At 41.2% G+C, this 18152-nt stretch overlaps 1 long non-coding RNA gene across 1 annotated transcript; it reads left to right on the forward strand.

Moving 5' to 3' along the window:
• Positions 1 to 6597: 6597 nt before the first annotated feature.
• Positions 6598 to 17718, forward strand: LOC111486552. The gene is made up of 3 exons (XR_002718903.1): positions 6598 to 6608; positions 12544 to 12549; positions 17537 to 17718. It is a non-coding gene; the product is annotated as an uncharacterized LOC111486552 (long non-coding RNA).
• The last annotated feature ends 434 nt before the right edge of the window (positions 17719 to 18152 follow it).

The following is an 18152-nucleotide window of genomic DNA, read 5'->3' on the forward strand; positions in this document are numbered from 1 at the left end:
GCAATTACCATTCCATAGCGGATTATAAAGAAAGAAGATGGATTCCCCTCCCAAAGATCAGTCGGCTATCCTGTTTTCGTCCCGGGTTGACAAATGCAAATCAAATCCTTTGGTACACAGCTGTTAAAAAAAACCTCCCTTTGGACAGAAGAACAGGAAAGACGAATCCGATTCTGTTCTATCCATAAAGTTCTACTACCTTTGATACGTGGGCGAGAAAGTCAGATGCTTGCTTCTTTCTGTTGGCTCTGGGGCTCTTAGGGAATTCTCTTGCACTCCCGTAGGACAGCTATCTTCTTACCGAGAGAGAAAGGGGTTTAATCAATTATCTTCCTTGTAAAGAGAAAAGAACTATATATGCTCTTGCGGTAGCCTTGATCAATCGACTCTCTTACCTAAATCATCTCAATTATAGCGCTTATACACTCCAAACGAAAGAGGTTTTTACCGGGAGAGCCCGCGTACTGCACAGTACTTTAGTTGACAGTGAAAGCTATCTGAGTCAGATTTAAAATGAGTATCCCCAGTGGTTCCGTTGCAGGCGGGTGCCGATCCCCAGATGGTCTAAGTCCTTTTCTGACTTGAAAAAGAACAACAAAAAGTAGACAGGGGAAGGTTGGATGATATAAGAAAAATCACCCATGAAGCATGGAAGGGCGTTGAGCGGAAGGAATAAAGCAAACAGACGTTCACTTGAAGCCGGGGGCGGGAAGCCCATGTAGCGGTATTCACTAAAGAAAGCATTTATGAAACTGGTTCGTATCCTCGGAAATGAAACTAGTGCTCGGGGAGGGACGTAATGAAATGAATAAAGATTAGATAGAATACTAGACAAGCTATATCTATAAAAGACTCTCATAAAACATAGAAGAGATCCGATAAATGCCTACAGTGATTACCAGGCTAAAACAAGAACCATAGAGCACCGTGGCTAGGTTTCTATTCTATATCTCTCCTTTTCATTCTATTTGTGTTGTGACAAAGACTCGGGTTGTCTTAACTAGGTGCTACACCTCAAAGCATAATCCGATCTAAAATGAACTGGCTTGGCTGGCCTTGGGACAGTCAAAAGAACAAAACTAGTTACCCTACCTTCTCTGCTTTCTTCTTTCGCCCAGATTCCCCATGGGTAAGGAGCTAGAATCAATGTTTTTACATCTGATATGAAAAACCTGATCCCTTTCCTATCTTTCATTCCACGCTTTCTGTCCATGTCTGGTCACTTAAAACGCTTTCTTCTTCGATGGTACAAAGAGGTAAGAAATAGATAGGGAAAGAAGACTCAAAAAGACTCTTAGCAAGTAGTGCCTCCACGTCCTCAGGCAATGCACCACGGCTGTCATCTCTTTCTCTGTCCCGAAGAAGAGCTGCTTTTAAGCAGGTAAAGAGCTGGTAGTGAAGGTCTTCCATCAGTTTTCCTGTGGCTTGAGTTATGAGATGAAGATCAGGCTTGGCTTTGAAGGGACATATAGAAGAACGAGGCATCTACGATGCGGAGATCCAGTTGTGCTTGCTGCCTATCCACTTGGCGAGGCAGAGGCTCTGTGCAAGAGTGGAAGGTATTCCTTGTGCCTTTGGCTGCTCTTCTTATCCTTAGCCTAGCTGGTTCCTTAAGTGGTCATTCAATTCATGATTGGCTTAGTCAATCCGTTCACTTTCCTGTGGCTTTCCCTACCCCTTTTAGTTTAGTAGTGTTTTAGTCATTCCCGAACCCCCTCCTCCCTCTTCTTTTCAGTCGAGACTGATTATGAACCTTTACAGGAGAGTAAATTGTTTAGAATCAAACTTAACTGCTCTGGAACCTATTTACCGAGTTCAAGAAGGGAGAGGAGAGAATATGTGAGATCGAGTTTACAGGAGAGAAAATTAATTAGCTGCTTTACCTTTGACTCTATTCCCCGAGAAGAAAGCTTAAAATTTATGCCTTTGGGTTACTCTCGACAAATTCTTCTTTTCTTACTATTACAAATGTAACAGCTTAGAATAAGACAAGAGCTAACAGGTGACGGTCAAGGTATCTCCACATTTCCAACCGATAGGGAGAGGATTGATTGAATATGATGCGAGACTGTAAAGGAGAAGGAAGCGAACAATTTATGCCCTTGAGGTTACGAGAGACAAATGATGATTTGATTACGAGAATCTTCTTTTTCAGTTCAATCAAGTGAACGAGAGAATAGAAACAAAAGTAAGTAGCTCGACTCTAAAGGTGAAGGATAATTAATAAGAAAGAGTATTGATCTTTTTCTTTTACCGACTGTAAAGGGGAAGTAGCTCTTTTTCGGTTTCCTCTTCTTTTCTTACTGTAAAGGAGAATGAATGTTGTTTCGTCTTCTTTTCTTTGAGAAAGGTAAACTCTAACTCTAAGCTTTATTTCCTTTGATTCTAGAACTGTAAGGAAAAGGGTTGGTTTTGGTTTCTTCTTCGTCTTTTCTCTCCTGTAAAGGAAAATGAGGTGAAGGTGAAGGTTTTCGGTTCAGTCTTGAAAAGCAGCTAAGGATTGAATTCTTTTACTCTCCTGTAAAGCAGCTAATGAATGGATTCCCCCTTCAAACACTGTATAGGTTTCGGAGTGAAGGATCATTAATCTTGTTGAGTTAAGTCTTTCAAAGCAGCTAATTCATTTCTTCTTGTCTTGCTTTCGGATTGACTTCCTCTTCACAATCACTTCTTTCTAATAACTCACAATCACTAACGGGGATAGAGGTTCAGTCGCTTTACCTGATTCTCATCCTATTTCCCTTGTTCAAGAGTGAAAGCAAGCCAGCCAGCCTGTCAGTTCCTTCCAACCCAGCCAGCCCAGCAAGAAAGAAAGAAAGAAAGGAGAAGATCAAGAAAGAATGAATCTTGCCTACCGGAGTCTTGCCCTTGTTCAAGAGTGAAAGCAAGCCAGCCAATTCCGGTGATTGAGTTCAGGAGTTTAAAGTCGAGTAAATGAATTAGTACAGTGAAGGGAGAGCCCATTCATTGAATATGCTTTCCCTTGGTCAAGAATAGTTCAACCTGAGGGAAATGGCCTAAAAAATAGGGCGAGGTGAACAAGGAGTTAAGTCTCATTCATTCATTTACAGGCAGGCAGGAGAGGAAAAGAGTGAAAGAAGGTTCAGGGGCAGGGGTGAAGAAGCTCCACTAGAAGAGGCGCGAAGCGGCTCAACAGTAAAGGAGAGGAGAGGGGCGAAGCCACGAGACTGAGTTGGAGAGGTGAAGGCAATGGAGTTGAAGCTGCTTTACCTTGTTTACTGTGAAAGAATAACTCACAAAATCATCCTCCAGTTTACCTCCTAAAATAAGGGAAGGGAATAGAGGTAAGGGAGTGAAATCTGGTTTGTGAAGTAGTGATTTCGTTTACCGAGTGAAAGAGAAAGAATAAGGAACAATCACTGAAGGTAATACCAGGGAAGGAGAAGAGAAAGAATGAAGGCAATAGCGGGTCGGTCAGGAGTGAAAGCAAGCAAGAAAGCCAGCCAATTCCGTAAACTCTCTCTCTCTCATTCATCTTTCGTCTTGAAAAGCAGCTAATTCATTTCTGACTCTCCCCTCTTGAACTGTAAACTCTCATTCATCTTTCGTCTTTCCTCTCCCTTCCGGTCGAGCACTTCGTTCCTCTCCTGTCAGCTAACTCTTGAATTTCTTCTTTAACTGTAAAGAAAGGTTAGCTTTACCTCTTGTCTTGCTTGAGTCTTTCAAACACTTTCAGCTAACTCCTTCATTTCTTCTTTAACTGCTAACTCCTTCATTTCTTTTTGTTTCCTCTCCCTATCACTGTAAAGGAATAGAATATCTTCTTCGAATTCTTTCTCGTCAGGTTCAGGGGAAGGTTTTCTCTTGAGTCTTTCCTCTTCTTTCCTATATTATTGATGGATAGGCTGGCTGCACTCCCTTTGAGGTAAGAACAGTTCCTTTTGATTCAATTGCAAGAAAACAACCTCTTTTTAGAGTTTGATACGAAGACTAAGCCAAACAGTCTATTTATACATACGAATTCCTCAAAAATGAAAAAAAAGACTATCATTATATATGACAGAAGCATCACCATCACTCTGTCTGTAGGCTGTTGGATGCCCTTCTGCCTGGCAAGAAGATCATATCAAGAATAGCCAACTAGGAAAGCACAGTCAGACTAGTGCCACGCCCAAAGCACCAAGACTGCTTATTCCGCTAAAACAGTAAATAGACAAGACCTCTTATGCCGGAAAAGAAAGTCAAGTGCTAACGTGCAGCTCCCATTCCTACACCAAGAGAAAGCCTAAGAGAAGACCATGCTACTAGTCCTAGCTGGCACCGAAGCCAAGGGAAATTGAACAAGAGGAATGAAAGAAGAGCTTAGTTGTATTCAATGCGGGATGACCCAGCCTCCCAGATCCGCATCAGCGAGTGGTGTGACGATGACCAACTTGATTGAAAATAACGATTTGAATGTAATTGCCTCGGGAAAAGAGAGAACAAGAGGAACAGCTTTATCTGTTATATGAGAGGACGGCTACCACTTCCGTATTACCATTTATTTAGACAATCCCCAATCCTTACTAGACTAGATAGGGGTCAGGAGATTCTGATTAGTGTCAAATAGCCCTAGCCGCATTCACTCTCGGTGAAATAGCAGCTACGCCCCTTGGTCTTGAGCGTTTGAACGAATCCCAGTCTCTTGAGCTCTTTATGTATGGCAGCTAGTCTAGATCGATTCCTAATAGGATTGGAAAATCTTTCTTTGTTAAGACAGAGGAGAGATTGGAAATTCTAGAGAAAAGCAAGGTTTGTAACCCCCTAACCCAGACTAGGATGCGCCTTTCTCCCTAAGCCTAGAAGCAAGTCAAGCGGTAAGAAAACCCATATGCCTTGAGTGCGTCTTTTTTTTATGATCTCGTTTTCTCAGATAGGATAGGTCAGGGGCAGGTGTCTTCAAGATATCTGAGACTCTTTCTCATGTGGGTATGAGATATCTGGTATGCAATGCGAGATGCGCTTTCCGAACAGGCTACATTGCTTTATCTCTCTGTCCTTTCTTTTCATCCTCCCGGGCTGGGCTCTAGCATGTCCTGGGTCTGATCAGATCAACCAGCGACCAGTTTACAGAAAAAGGAGTGAAGCAAGGGGCAGGAGATTGATAGAAGAACCCGACCTAAGCTTGACTAAAAAGGGCTTGTCTTCAACTCCGGGGGTTGGCTGGTTGGAAGGGATTGCTTTATGCTGTCTGTTTTCCCTTCGAGATCTTCTCTTAGCAAAGTAGGTTCAAGTCACATTTTTGGCTTGCTACAAGCTAGGCTCAGGGACTGCAATTAGCCGCTTCCCCTGTAGTCGTCAGCTCGTTCTTGACAGATCCGATCGGGTGTTCATAATCTGGAGTAAAAGGATTCGAACCTTTGCATGCCGGTACCAAAAACCGATGCCTTACCACTTGGCTATACTCCATATGGCCTTGTTTTGGACGGTAGAAGGGAAGAGGGGGAAGGGAGAAGCAGGGCGAGACCGAAGGGAGAAGAGCCATGCAAGAACGCGGGAATATAGCAAGTAAGCAGCAAGATTCTCTCTTGTTTGTTGGACCGACTACAACAAGCTCGTGACTCTAATAGAAGAAACAGTAAGCTCTACTCTATTCTATTTGCTTGCAACAATGCTATACCTATCAAAGTTGGCGAACGCTTCTGTAACCTTAGACTCGTTACGTTGTTCGACTGAACTCGTTGGCTCTGCGTCCACCGAAAGTAGGTTACCTTCGTCACTGTCAGCATTTGGTACTCTCTCGATAACTTCTCTCGTTCACTTCAAGCCTTTGGTGGAATGATGACCTGTAAGCCCTGAAGAAAGAAAAACATCAAAAAAAGAAATGGTTGCGGGAAACGACGTTCCCTTTGTAAGAACATTGTTTGAGATTCGAATTACCTTGTTGATCGAATATCTCAAGGCAAGAACATTGTTTGAGATTCGAATCACTCCACAAGCAAGATCGATCATGTCTAGCTTGAATGATTCTTGTTGATCAAATATCTCAAACACTTGTTTGAGATTCGAATCACTCCACAAGCAAGATTGATCATGTCGAGCTTGAATGATTCTATATGCAACCTAAACTACATAGAATTGCAAAGAAACTTAGCCATTGGCTAAAGAAGAGCACAAATGCTTCTTTTACTACATTTTCCAAGTCTCTTACAAATACAACATACATGGCTTTATATAGCCTCAAAATGAAACTACTAGGCATTCCAAGAATTGTAACATTCATACTTAATGGTCATAATTAACCATTATGTAATTGTAACCTAAAGTAAATAAAAAGTCCTAAAAACTCTAAATTGTAACCCACCCAAAATTTATAACAATCAAACTTCACTCTTCTTCAATATGGCATGCATTGAAACATCTTTTGATAATTTTGACAACTTTTTATTCACATCGTCATTGAAGTATATTGTATGATTGACGTTTTTTGGTTCATATCAAAGAGTGCCCTTGAACTACAAATCAATCATAATACACAATACAAAAAAAGAAATCGATTCTCGACGAGAAAGAAAAAAGGGGGGAGGGGAAGAGGAGATTCAGGATAGTCACTCCACTCCATATCTCGGGAACACAGATTCTTCTTTCATTTGCAATTCCTTTCTTGAGTGCGTCTTTGATGATCTCTTTTCTTAGATAGGACAGGGCAGGGGAAGGGAGAAGGGCTTCTTCTACTTTACAACCGGAATAAGGAACCTTAGAATGAACCCTACCTGCTGTCGATCAAAAAAGAAATGGGATTGGAGAGGTGAATGAGTAAGTAGGGAGAGGAGAAAGAGAAGAGAAAGAATAAAACACCTATGTTACCTTGTTCAAGAATAGTGAAACCCTAGTGAAATGAACGAAAAACTAGGGAGAGGACAGAAGGATCATTCTTCTTTCTTTCGTCTTGACTGACTGTTCTTTCTCATTAATCTTGAGTTGAGTCTTTGACAAGGGAGAGGAAATGAATTAGATTAGCTGCTTTACCTCAATAAATGACCTCAAACATAGGGAGAGGAGTGAAAGAAGGGTCCAGTTCAGGATTGAATTAATTTACTCAATTGTAAAGGACAGGTGATTGAGCAAAGCAGCTTTACCTAGTTCAATCAGGGAATAAATAAAAGAAAGCTAGCTCGGCTAAGACATATAAAAGAAAGCTAGCTCGCCTAAGACAGAGAGGAGCGGAGCAACGAGACCATACATAAGCTTTACCTATTTACCGAGTGAAAGAAGGGACAAGACAATTTCAGAAGTTTCTTTCATTTTCTCTCCTATCAAGGTTCTTCAAATAGCTTTACCTCCTCAGGGCAGGGAATAGAGGAAAAGAGTGTTTGAATCATCCTATAGTTTACCGAGTGAAAGAATAGTTAAAGAATAAAGAGGAGCGAGCGCAGCAATGAGACCGTCAAATAGCTTTACCTATTTCCTTCCCTTGTGTTTGATTGAAATTACCCTAAAAATAGGGAGAGGACAATCAGTTTACAGTTAGGTTCCGGCTCAGGAGAAAGAATATGTATGCTTTCTTTACCCAGTTTCATCAAGGGAAGTAGTTCAGGAAATAGAGGTTTAGTCGCTTGCTGATATTTCTTTCATTCTCTTTTCATTCATTTACTATGAAAGAAGGGAAGGGAATAGAGTAGAGGTGAAGGATCAAGAACCAACCAAACACCACCCATTCTATTTACCGAGTGAAAGAATGAATAAAGAGGGGTGAAGCAACGAGACCGATAGGGAGAAGAGCCAAGCCGAGGTTCAGGTTTCTTCTTTTCTGACAGATCCGGTGAAGGAGTGAACTCGAATCAATCAAGAGTCTTTACAGGAGATTTCTCTTTCATTTTCTTAGTTTACAATGAAAGAAGAAGAGAAAGAAAGAAGAAAAACTCAATTCAGAGAATAAGGAGCACACAGAACAGACCGAGTGTAAGAAAAGATCAGTGAAAGAATAAATCAAATAGGTGGAAAAGGAGAATGAGTGAAAGAAGGTTCAGGAGAACAGACAGAGTTGGATAGGACATAAGTAACCTATTTACCTAGTTCAATCTGTCAAAGGTGAATGAGTAAGTTAAGTAGGCAGAGGAGAAAGATCCGTGAATAAATAGGTGAAGGAGAGAAGCCGAGTCTTTGAATAATCTTTCCCTCGCTCAATCAGTAAAAGAGTTCCATCAGGGACAAGTTCAGGAGTGAAGGATAATTCTAGTTGAGTCTTGACTTTCAACACTTTCTTTTACCTTGTTCAATTAGGTTCGTTCATGAGGTTACAGTAAAAGAAGGGACAAGTTCAGGAGTGAAATTAAGGAGAGGTGAACAATCGCTACAAAGAAAAAGGGAGAGGACAATGAGACCATACAGAATAGGAAAAGTAGCTCTTTGTCGGTTTCTTCTTCTTTTCCAGTTCAGCGCGAGTCAAAGAGTGAAATCAAGGCTAAGACAGAGAGGAGGTAGAGGTAACCAACCTTTGATGGAGTGAAATCAGGGACGGACAGTAAATTCATTAGCGGCTTTCTTTCCCTTGGTTAGTGTGTTTGATTTCTCCTAAATGCAATAATTGCACACTTTGACGTATAATTAGATTCTCAGATCAAATCTTGACTTCCTTAATGAAAGAAGAGATGAGAGACCGGCCAATAAATATAATAGGTTCAGGAGAGAGAGGGGAAGGATCGATCATTAATCAGGGAATAAGGTAATCAAAGCCTATTTACCTTATGTTTAAAGGGACAAGTTCAATAGCTCAGTTCGTAAACAAGAATGAATCGAGTCTTTCCTTCCGAATTACCGAGTCTTTGAATAAGATGGAGCCGGAGTGAAGTTCGTTCAGTTTCATTCATTTGGCTTGATTCTTTCACTATAAAGGCTATTAGGATAGGGTCTGGAGTGATAATGAATGTTGAGGATTGACTTCCTAATTACCTCGGTCAATAAAAGAACTACTTCATGAACCGAGGTTACAGTCTTTGAATAAATAGGTAAAGGAGAATGCATCTTGAGTTGAGTCTTTGTTTACAGTTCTGGATTGAATACTCGAGAAGAGAACGAATGAATTTCATATGCTTTGTTTACTGTGAAAGAATAACTCACAAGATAAGGATTTAGAGAAGAGTCAGAAGGGGAAGGAGTTCATTCATTTAGCTTTACCTCGAGTGAGTGAAAAAATAGTTCAATCAAGGATCAGAGAAAGAATGAATCTTGAGTCTTACTTTCGTTGAGACGTAGTTTACTGTTCAAGCAATCAGTTTCAGGAGAATGCATATATTGTTGAGTTTCGTCTTAAGTTTACTATCTTTGAAGGAATAAATAGGGAGAGGACAGAAGGATCATTCTTGTTGAGTCTTGACTTCTAGGTTCAAGAGTGAAATGACAAAATAAATAGGGAGGGGAGAAAGTGCAGTGAAAGAATCCATAGGTTCAGGTTCAGTAGTGATTTAGTTTACCTCGTTCAATCAATCAAAGGGAAAGGGTTGAGTCTTGCTTGACTTCCTGTTCCGGATCATTCATCCTTCTTACAGGTAGGAGAGTCAAAGAGTTTAGGTTCAGTAGTTTACTCTCATTCTTGGTGAGTCTTGACTTGTTTATTACGAGGTTCATGATAAAAACCCAAAGAAAGCTAGCTAAGGAGCGGCGAAGCAGACTGATAGATAGTTTACGCGCGAGGTGAGGGATAATCTTGAGTATTGATCTTTTACAGTGTTCATTCATAAATAGGAAAAGGAGTGAAGTGAAAGAAGGAACAAGAGTTTACAGTGAATCAATCAATAGGTTCCGGAGTTAAGGATAATTCTGCTTGAGTTCAGTCTTAGTTTACATACAGTGAAAGAATCAATCAATAGGGAGAGGAGTGTAAGAAGGATTGAAGGAGAGAAGCTGATAGTTTACGAGGTTCAGGTTCAGTAGTTCAGTTTCATTCTTCTTTCGGTTTTGTTTATAGTTCAGGGAGGGAAAGTCAAACAAAGAGTTCCATTTGGAAAAGGAGTTAAGGAGAATTGAGTATTGATCTTTTACGGTACAGTGTGAATAAATAGGTTAAGGGGAAGGATCCGAGAAAGAATAGTCTTTTCCTTGTTCCATCTGTCAAAGGGTGTCGGGTGTCGGTTGAGGCTTCCTTTCTTACAGGGAAATCAGAGACAAGTGATTGAGTTTACCGTACTATGAAAGAAGGAATCGGAGAATGCTTTCGGCTTTACAGGCAGGAGAGTAAGTTAAAGAAGGGAGAGGCGAAGGAGCAGAGCAATGAGACCGCTAGGCTCAGGAGCTTGACCTTCTTCTTTTCTTACATGCAGGATAGTCAAAGAGTTCCAGAAGAGAGAGGAGTGAAAGAGTTTACCGAGTCCGAGTTTACTGTTCAATCTGGCAAGACAATAGGGGAAAAGGAGTTCCATTAGTCTCATTCATAAGCAGAGTCTTTACAATCGAGGAAGTGAATTAGCTGCAGCGAGACGAGGAGTGAAAGAAGGAAAAGGGTTGAGGTTCAGAAGTAGGTCAGGCAGGGTATAGAGTATAAGGAGTTATAAGGAGTTAAATCAGGTTAATCAGTATTAGTACTGTTCTCTCTAATAAGAAGTTTCGGCTTTACCTTGGTTCTAGTCGAGTAAATGAATTGAATATGTATGCTTTACCTTGTGTTTGAAGGAATAAATAGGAAGAGCGTATAGGGACAAGAAGTGATTAAGTTCCATTCGTCAACTCTCTTTCGGCCCTTGCTTACTGTGTTTGAATAACTCACCTTAACAATCACAGATTCTAATATATAGAAGAGGTTCATGAGTTTGGTTTCTTCTTCGTTTACTAGGAACAGAATAAATAGGTGAATCAGTCAGGAGTTTACCAAGTTGTAGAGGTTCAAAAGAATGAATAAGGAGTCTCCCTAAAAGAAGAAAATCAATAGGAATCGAAAAGAAAAGAAAAGAGAACGAGTGAAAGAGGTCAATCAGGTTACGGAGAAAGAATATGCTTTACCTTACCTTGTGAAAGAATAACTTGCAACACAATCACTGCCTTCTAAGTAACTAACAATAAGAAGAATTAAGGAGAAAGATTAGAGCTCAGATTCCCTACTACAGGTCAAGAAGGGAAAGAACAGAGAAGATACCGTAAATAAAGGATAGGTTGGTTTGTTCAGGGGCCAGGATCAAGAATCAATCAATAGGTTACGACGGAGTGAAGGAGAATGAGTGTTAAGGCTTCCTTTCTTACAGTGAAATTCGGGACAAGTGATTGAGTTTCGTCTCTAGAATCTATCTTGAGTTGAGTGTTTACTGGTCAATCTGGGAATAGAGTAGAGTATAAGGTTCCAGATTGAATGAATTTCCTCCCCAGTAAAGGAATGAATATCTGATTCTTCTTCTTTCTATCCTCTTCCGTCTCTAGAATCTTTCGTTGAGTCTTCCAAAGCTAAAGCTGCTAACTCCTTTATTTATTCAGAGACTGTAAACAACTATCATTCATCTTTAGTCTATCCTCTCCCTTCTTTCAAACAAAGTCTGTACGGATAGTTAGGTTGAGTCTTTCAAAGCTGCTACTGCTAATTCATTTATTTAATATCCCTTCTAGAACTGTATAGGTTCCGGTTCAGGTTCTTCTTCTAGCTTGACCTCCAGAAAAAGGTGAGGGAATAATAGAGGGGCAGGTTTAGGGTTAGTTAAGGTTGAGTCTTAGTTTACAGACAGTGAAAGAAAGGAGAATCGTCCTGTTTACCAAGTTCAATCTGTCTGATTCATCTTTCTTCTGAAGGAAAAGGAGCCAAGCTGCTCAACCGTAAAGTAACAGAAGATGCTTTAACCTATTTATTACCGAGTGCAAAGAAGAAAGAGGAGAAGAGCACTCTCTTCCATCCTTTCATTTGTTTACAGTCGAGTAAAAGAGTGAATGAAAGAATCATCCTCCTCTCCTGTTTCCCGCCTTCAATGAGGTTCAGGAATCTTCAGTCTTTGTTTACAGTTAATAACGAACCATACAGGTAATGTAATATCGATCGGAAAAGCAGAATGAGTAAGTTAAGTAGTGAGAGGAGAAAGATCAGTTCACTCTAACGAATAAGGAGAGTTGAGTCTTGAAAGCAAGCGGAATATCATACAAAGGAAAGAACAGAGAAAGAGAAAGAAGTAGTTCACCCCTTCAGCCAGCGAGTAAATTAATTAGCAGCTTGACCTCCGAATTAAAGAGTGAAATCAGTCATAAGGGTGTCGGTTTCGTCTTGACTTCCTGGCGAAGTCTCATCAAATAAAGGGTGAGGAGAATACTGATTATCTATTTACCTTGTGAAAAGAAGGGACAAGTGATTGGGTTCAGGGGAAGAAGGGGGTTTGTTTCTCTTGAGTCTGTCCTTCTAAATTGAATTACCTCGTTACATCGGGTTCAGTAGTGAAGGAGCTGATCCTCCAGGTTTCCTTTAGTCTTTACAGTCTTATAAATTAACAAGAATTGACGGTTATAATAGAGTCAAGAAAAGGCGAAGGAGCCCTTAAGAAGAAATCGGAAAGAACCAAGCAAGCAGTTTATAGAGTTAGAGCCGAAGGGGAGCCAAGCTGAGGTTATTTAGTTATTGAGTTTATCGAGTGAAAGAAGAAATAGGTGCACCAACAAAGCAACTCAATGAGAAGAGAAGTGAAGGATCAAGAATATTGAGTCTTGACTTACAGTGAGAATGAATCTTGCTTGAGGCTTTCCCTTGGTTACTTTTAATAACTCACAGTAACGGAAGGGAAGGAATAGTAAAAAAAAGATAAGGGGAAGGAGCGAAGCAGCTAGTAGGTTCAGGAGCTAAGCCACTTTAAAGAATAGGAACAAAGAGGAGAAGGAATCGATAGTCTTTCCTCTCCCTTCAATCAAACAAAGACTGTATAGGGTCGATTCAGGTTCCTTCATTCATTTACTTACTCTCCTTCCTGAAAAACAGCTAATTCATCTTGAGTTCAGTCTTCACTTTCTGAATAAGGATCAAGATCAGAGAAAGAAGGTGAAGGAAGTAGTTCAGGCAATGAATGGGTTCAAACGATAGAATAAAAAGAGGGAGGAGTGAAGCAGTTTAAGAAGGTGTAGGGGCAGGTGTAGGTCAGGTCATATCGGTTTAGGTTCAGTCGCTTCTCTTTCTTGACTTTCTCTTTTACCCCGACTGTAAATGAACATGAACTGAAGGTCATATCGGGGAAGTAGTTCAAGAGAATGCGCTTCTCTTTCTTGACTTGACTTTGTTGAGTCTTTCAAGCGAGTTAAAGAATCAATTGGAAAAGGGGCAAAGCCATTGGACCGAGTTCAATCAGCCGAAGGGTTACGATCATTTGTATAAGGAAGCAGCTTTACCCACTGGTTCAGGATCATTAATCTTTCGTCTTTCAAGCAGAAAAAGAAGAAGAAGAACAACAAAGAACGGACTAAAGCCTCAAAAATAAATGAGATAGTTCCACCCCAGTCTTTGAATAAATAGGTGAAGGAGGGAACGAGAACTCTCATTAATCTTTCTCTTTCGTCTTGACTTCTGAATTATCGAGTGAAAGAGTGAAATATGTCTCATTCATCTTCTCTTGCTTTCTTTCGTCTTGACTTTCGAATTACCTTGTTCAATCAGGGAGAGTCAATTCAATCCTCAGCTGCTTTACCTCTGAGCAAGTTCAAGAATCATCCTCCTGTTTACCTCGTTCAATCAGAGTCCAATGCAGGGTTGGTTACTCTCAGAGCTTCTCTTTATCTCACTGTAAACTCTCTTTCTTTCATTCTCTGATTCATTCATTCACTCTCATTAATGTTGAGTCTTGCTTGAGTCTTTCCTCATTACCTTGGTCAATCAAAGAGCTATTCTATTCATTCTATTTACCTCCTCATAAAAAAGAAGGTGAATGAGCGAAGCAACTTGACCATAACAAATAGGTGAATGAGCTTGAGCTTCTCCTTCTTGACTTTTTCTTAGTGCTTGCTTTGTCGAGTGAATAAATAGGTGGGTGGGAGTTCTGTCTCATTAATCTTCTTCTCGAACATCCTTTCATTTGTGTACACTCGAGTAAAAGAGTGAAAGAAAGAATCATCCTCCATCCCTTCAGCTGAGTAAATGAATTAGTGGCTTTACCTCCTGATCGAAAGAAGTGAGAGGAAAGAAAAGGTGTAGGTCATGGAACAGAGTCAAAGGTGAATGAGTTCAATCAGGTTCTGGCAATGGAATGGAAGTTTACCTCGTGTAGGAATAGTGAAAGAGTGAAAGAGGGTGAAGGTTCAGGAGTTTACAAGAGAGAGAGTCAATTCAAAAAGATAAAGGAGTGAGGGAGCGGGAGTGAAGGAGCTTGCCCTTCTTCTTTTCTTACTTTACTTACTGTTCAATCTGTCACATGAATCGAGAGTTGAGGATTGACTGACTGTTCATAATCACTAACAGGAATAGAGGTGAAGGAGAAGAGAAAGAATAGTTCCACCCTTGCTCGGGAAATGAAAGAAACAATAGGCAGAGGTGAATGAGTTTACAGTTCAATCTGTCNAGGCTTCGTTCTCTGATCTCCTTGATTGATGAACTAACTCGCTCTGATCCTTGATTTCACTCTTTGTTTTACTACTCTCCTGCCCGCTGTAAAGACTTAGGATTCATTCCCCTATTCCTTCTGCTCACAAAGGATATTCTTCCTAAGGCTTTTATTCCGAACTTTTCGCTCGGGAAATGAAAGAAACAATAGGCAGAGGTGAATGAGTTTACAGTTCAATCTGTCTCATGAATAAGGAGTGGTTATAGGAGAGTCAAAGAGTGAAAGGTGAACAATCACTGACTGTTCAGTCTCATTCTTCTTGAGTCTTGACTGATTGTGAAGGATCATTTTGTCTTGCTTTCTTTTACTCTTGCTTGAAGGATTGGATAGAACAGAATCGGATTCGTCTTTCCCGTTCTTCTGTCCAAAGGGAGGTTTTTTTTAACAGCTGTGTACCAAAGGATTTGATTTGCATTTGTCAACCCGGGACGAAAACAGGATAGCCGACTGATCTTNTCACTGACTGTTCAGTCTCATTCTTCTTGAGTCTTGACTGATTGTGAAGGATCATTTTGTCTTGCTTTCTTTTACTCTTGCTTGAAGGATTGAATGAATGGACTCTCCTGTCAGCTAATTCATCTTTCATTTGATTCCCCCTGAACTGTAAAGTCTCATTCATCTTTCATTCTCTGATTCTGAATGAATAATAGGGAGAGGGAATAGAGGTTCGTTCAGTAGTTCTGTCTCATTCTTCTTCTTCCGGTTCAGTAGCTGATCTTTCTTTCATTCTCTGATTCTTCTTCTGGTTCAGTAGTTCAGTTTCTTTCCTCTCCCTTCTACAGTTACAGTCGGTAAAAGAAAAAGATCAATACTCCTTATTTATTAATTAATTATCCTTCACCTATTTATTCTTTCACTGTAAACTCGGTTCATTCAGTAGCTCTTTGATTGAATTTGATTCTGCTTGAAAGACGAAACAAATGAAAGAAAGAGAAGCTCATTCACCTGAACCTGCCCCTGAACCAACAATTCTGTTTCGATCGAACCCCCTTTCTCTAATAAGTCGGAGGTCTTCGTAAACATGTTAAAGGGCTAATCTTATCCCCGCAAGTGAGATGAGGGTACTCTACTCGTTTGAACTCTACATGTGAGGCCTTCTCTCTCTTTCTTCTGACCGTCATCAGTCTTTTCTTCTTTATCAGGAAGAGATTGCAGCAAGAATTGAAGAAGAAGAAGAATGCAGCTAAACCTCCCAATCCAAGAGCCATCTCTACTGCCTTTTTTCTTCTTTCATGAGGATCAAAGGGAAAGGGGTAATCCTATCTGCTTTCATCCATCCTCAGAATAGCACAAAAAAGAGTCCCCTTCTTGGTATCCATAGGAATCACCGAGAGAAGAAACCCAAAGGTCTTGAATTGCCACCAATCAACAATGTTCACTGTTGAGCCCTGTCCGTTAGAGGCAGAGAAACCAACATGCATTCAATCTTGAAATTGCTTGGAGAGGTAAATTGGGGAAGAAGAGGACTTGTAGGCCTAATCGGCGAGTACCCGATTCACACCCGGATCATTTTCATTGCATCTCTGTACTCAATCCAAACCGTTATCTGTCTACCACTGGTCAAATCAATCCCCCTTTCAACAACATTAACGGAAGCCAAAGATACTCGCTTATATACCTAGATGATTTCCATTGATGTCAACAAGCGAAGGGTCAAACTGGTATCAAATTCCACAGCGATGAATGAATCTTCCCCATCCCATCTAAGGACAGTTCTGGGAGACCCATATACCCGGGAAAGAATCCGCATTAGAGGTGATCAGAAAGGCAATCCCATCTACAGAAGGACACAGTGGGGAAGATAGTTTTGAGAAGGAGAAACGGCATGAGAAAGATGCGGTGGAGTTCGTCTCGGAATCAAGAAACCGAATAGGGTAGACATAAAAAGCTCTGCCCACGCCTGAAGCAGAGGAAGAAGAAGAAGAGAGGGACTGATTGAGTGAGACTAATGGCTTTCTTTCTGAAGTAAGCATCACCAAAGAGGGTGACATTCTTTGCAGGCAAGAAAGGTGTACAAAGCGTGGGAATACTGAAGATGAAAAAGAAAAAGAAATGGCTCCGGAAGAGTCAAACAGCAGGAGAATGCATTATAGAGTCACAAATAGGAAAGATCACTGGGTAGAGACTACGAATTAGACAAAGAGAGCTCCTTCGGCTGAGAAATTTGTAGAAGATCAAGAGTCAAGAGATTTTATCGCCTCTTTGATTGGGTCAATCTTCTTTCTCTTGGAAGTTTAACAGCTTGTTTCCATATGGCCTCCTCGTTTTGAGACATTATCACTTTGGAGTGGTTTATCCGTGGACACCCCTAGGCTCTGCTCTCGCTTGCTTTCATGTACACGTCTTACCTCTTCCCTACAACCCATGACATACCCTGCTTTCTATGCCATGCTTCCTCCAATACTGGAACAGGGCCTTTCCTTTACTTTAAGCTTAGGCTGACCTGCTTCCGTAGCTGTCCTTCCTTTCCTCATTGCCACTGGACTCGGGCAAAAAACTAGATTTCCGAACCTTTCTTTCCCACCCCATTCAATGGAGGGCTGTAACTGAAGCAAGCACTTGGCTTTAGAGCCCTATCACGTAAGGGAGAAGAAAGACTGAATGTGTGAAGCGGGGGGTCAGAAGGGAACTTCTCCCCCTGTCTGTCATCTGCGATCAATGCACTCAATTTATCTTGATTTGGGCAGTCACGGGCGGGCTCTTTGAGGTCCTCCACAAATGAAACAACCGCAACCCTTCTTCTTTGTTAGGTTTACCAGGCTTGTTCCCAGCTCTTTGGTAGCATGTTCTTCCCCTTTCTTTTGCTCTCCACTCCCCCCGTCTTGTTGCCTCGAAGAGGTTTCCCCTTTGTTTGTGCGAATGAGTAGGTTTTTCCATGTCATCTACCATTCTTTCTGCAGCAATGATCGCTTCAGCCAAATCCGGTACATTTTGCCAACGAAGTTCTTGTCTAGCCCAAGGATGAAGACCGTTCGGGAAGAAAGCCTTCCTTCCCTGATTTAAGGCTTTAAGGCTGCAAACACTGAACTCTCTTTTCCCTCTTCAGGCACTAGTCTCCGCCTCAACGGATCTCCGACAACTCAACCTCGACTCCTGAATGGTGGCTTAAGGAAGCAAGGAGGCTCGCGGAACACAGTAAGATAATGCGACAGATAGCTAGACATACAACAGGAAAACTAAACTAAGAAGATGGATAGACGGTTGTGAGAAGAGATCACTACTCTACGCTGCTATACAGACCACAAGAACAACAGCTACTGCGCTACGCTCATTCCTAATCGATTTGTACCATACCAAAATGCAAGGAGGATGTATAGCTGATTGACTTAGAATACCAAAAGAAGAAGGAGCTGAAAAGCTTTTAGTGGAGGAGGAGGACCCGTAGTCCTCTTGATATATACGCATCGCATGGGGCTCCCTCAGAACTACCTACCTCCGAAAGAATACATGACGAAGTCAACTACCCCTCACTACAACATAGTTGCTACAACATTACATGGTAGTTGGTACTCCCGGAACGGTCCGGGCCTTCCTCTATTCGCTTTGCTCATAGCGGACCGGTATTGAACAAGTGAAAAACAAGGAAAGCCTCTTAGCAATACAGCGCAGCGCCTACTTGCTAACAGCTTTCGGGCCTACTGTCCTACGTATGCTTCCCTCTCCTTTACA

The sequence above is a fragment of the Cucurbita maxima genome, unplaced genomic scaffold (assembly GCF_002738345.1).
Source record: "Cucurbita maxima cultivar Rimu unplaced genomic scaffold, Cmax_1.0 Cma_Scf00011, whole genome shotgun sequence".
Lineage (NCBI taxonomy): Eukaryota > Viridiplantae > Streptophyta > Magnoliopsida > Cucurbitales > Cucurbitaceae > Cucurbita > Cucurbita maxima.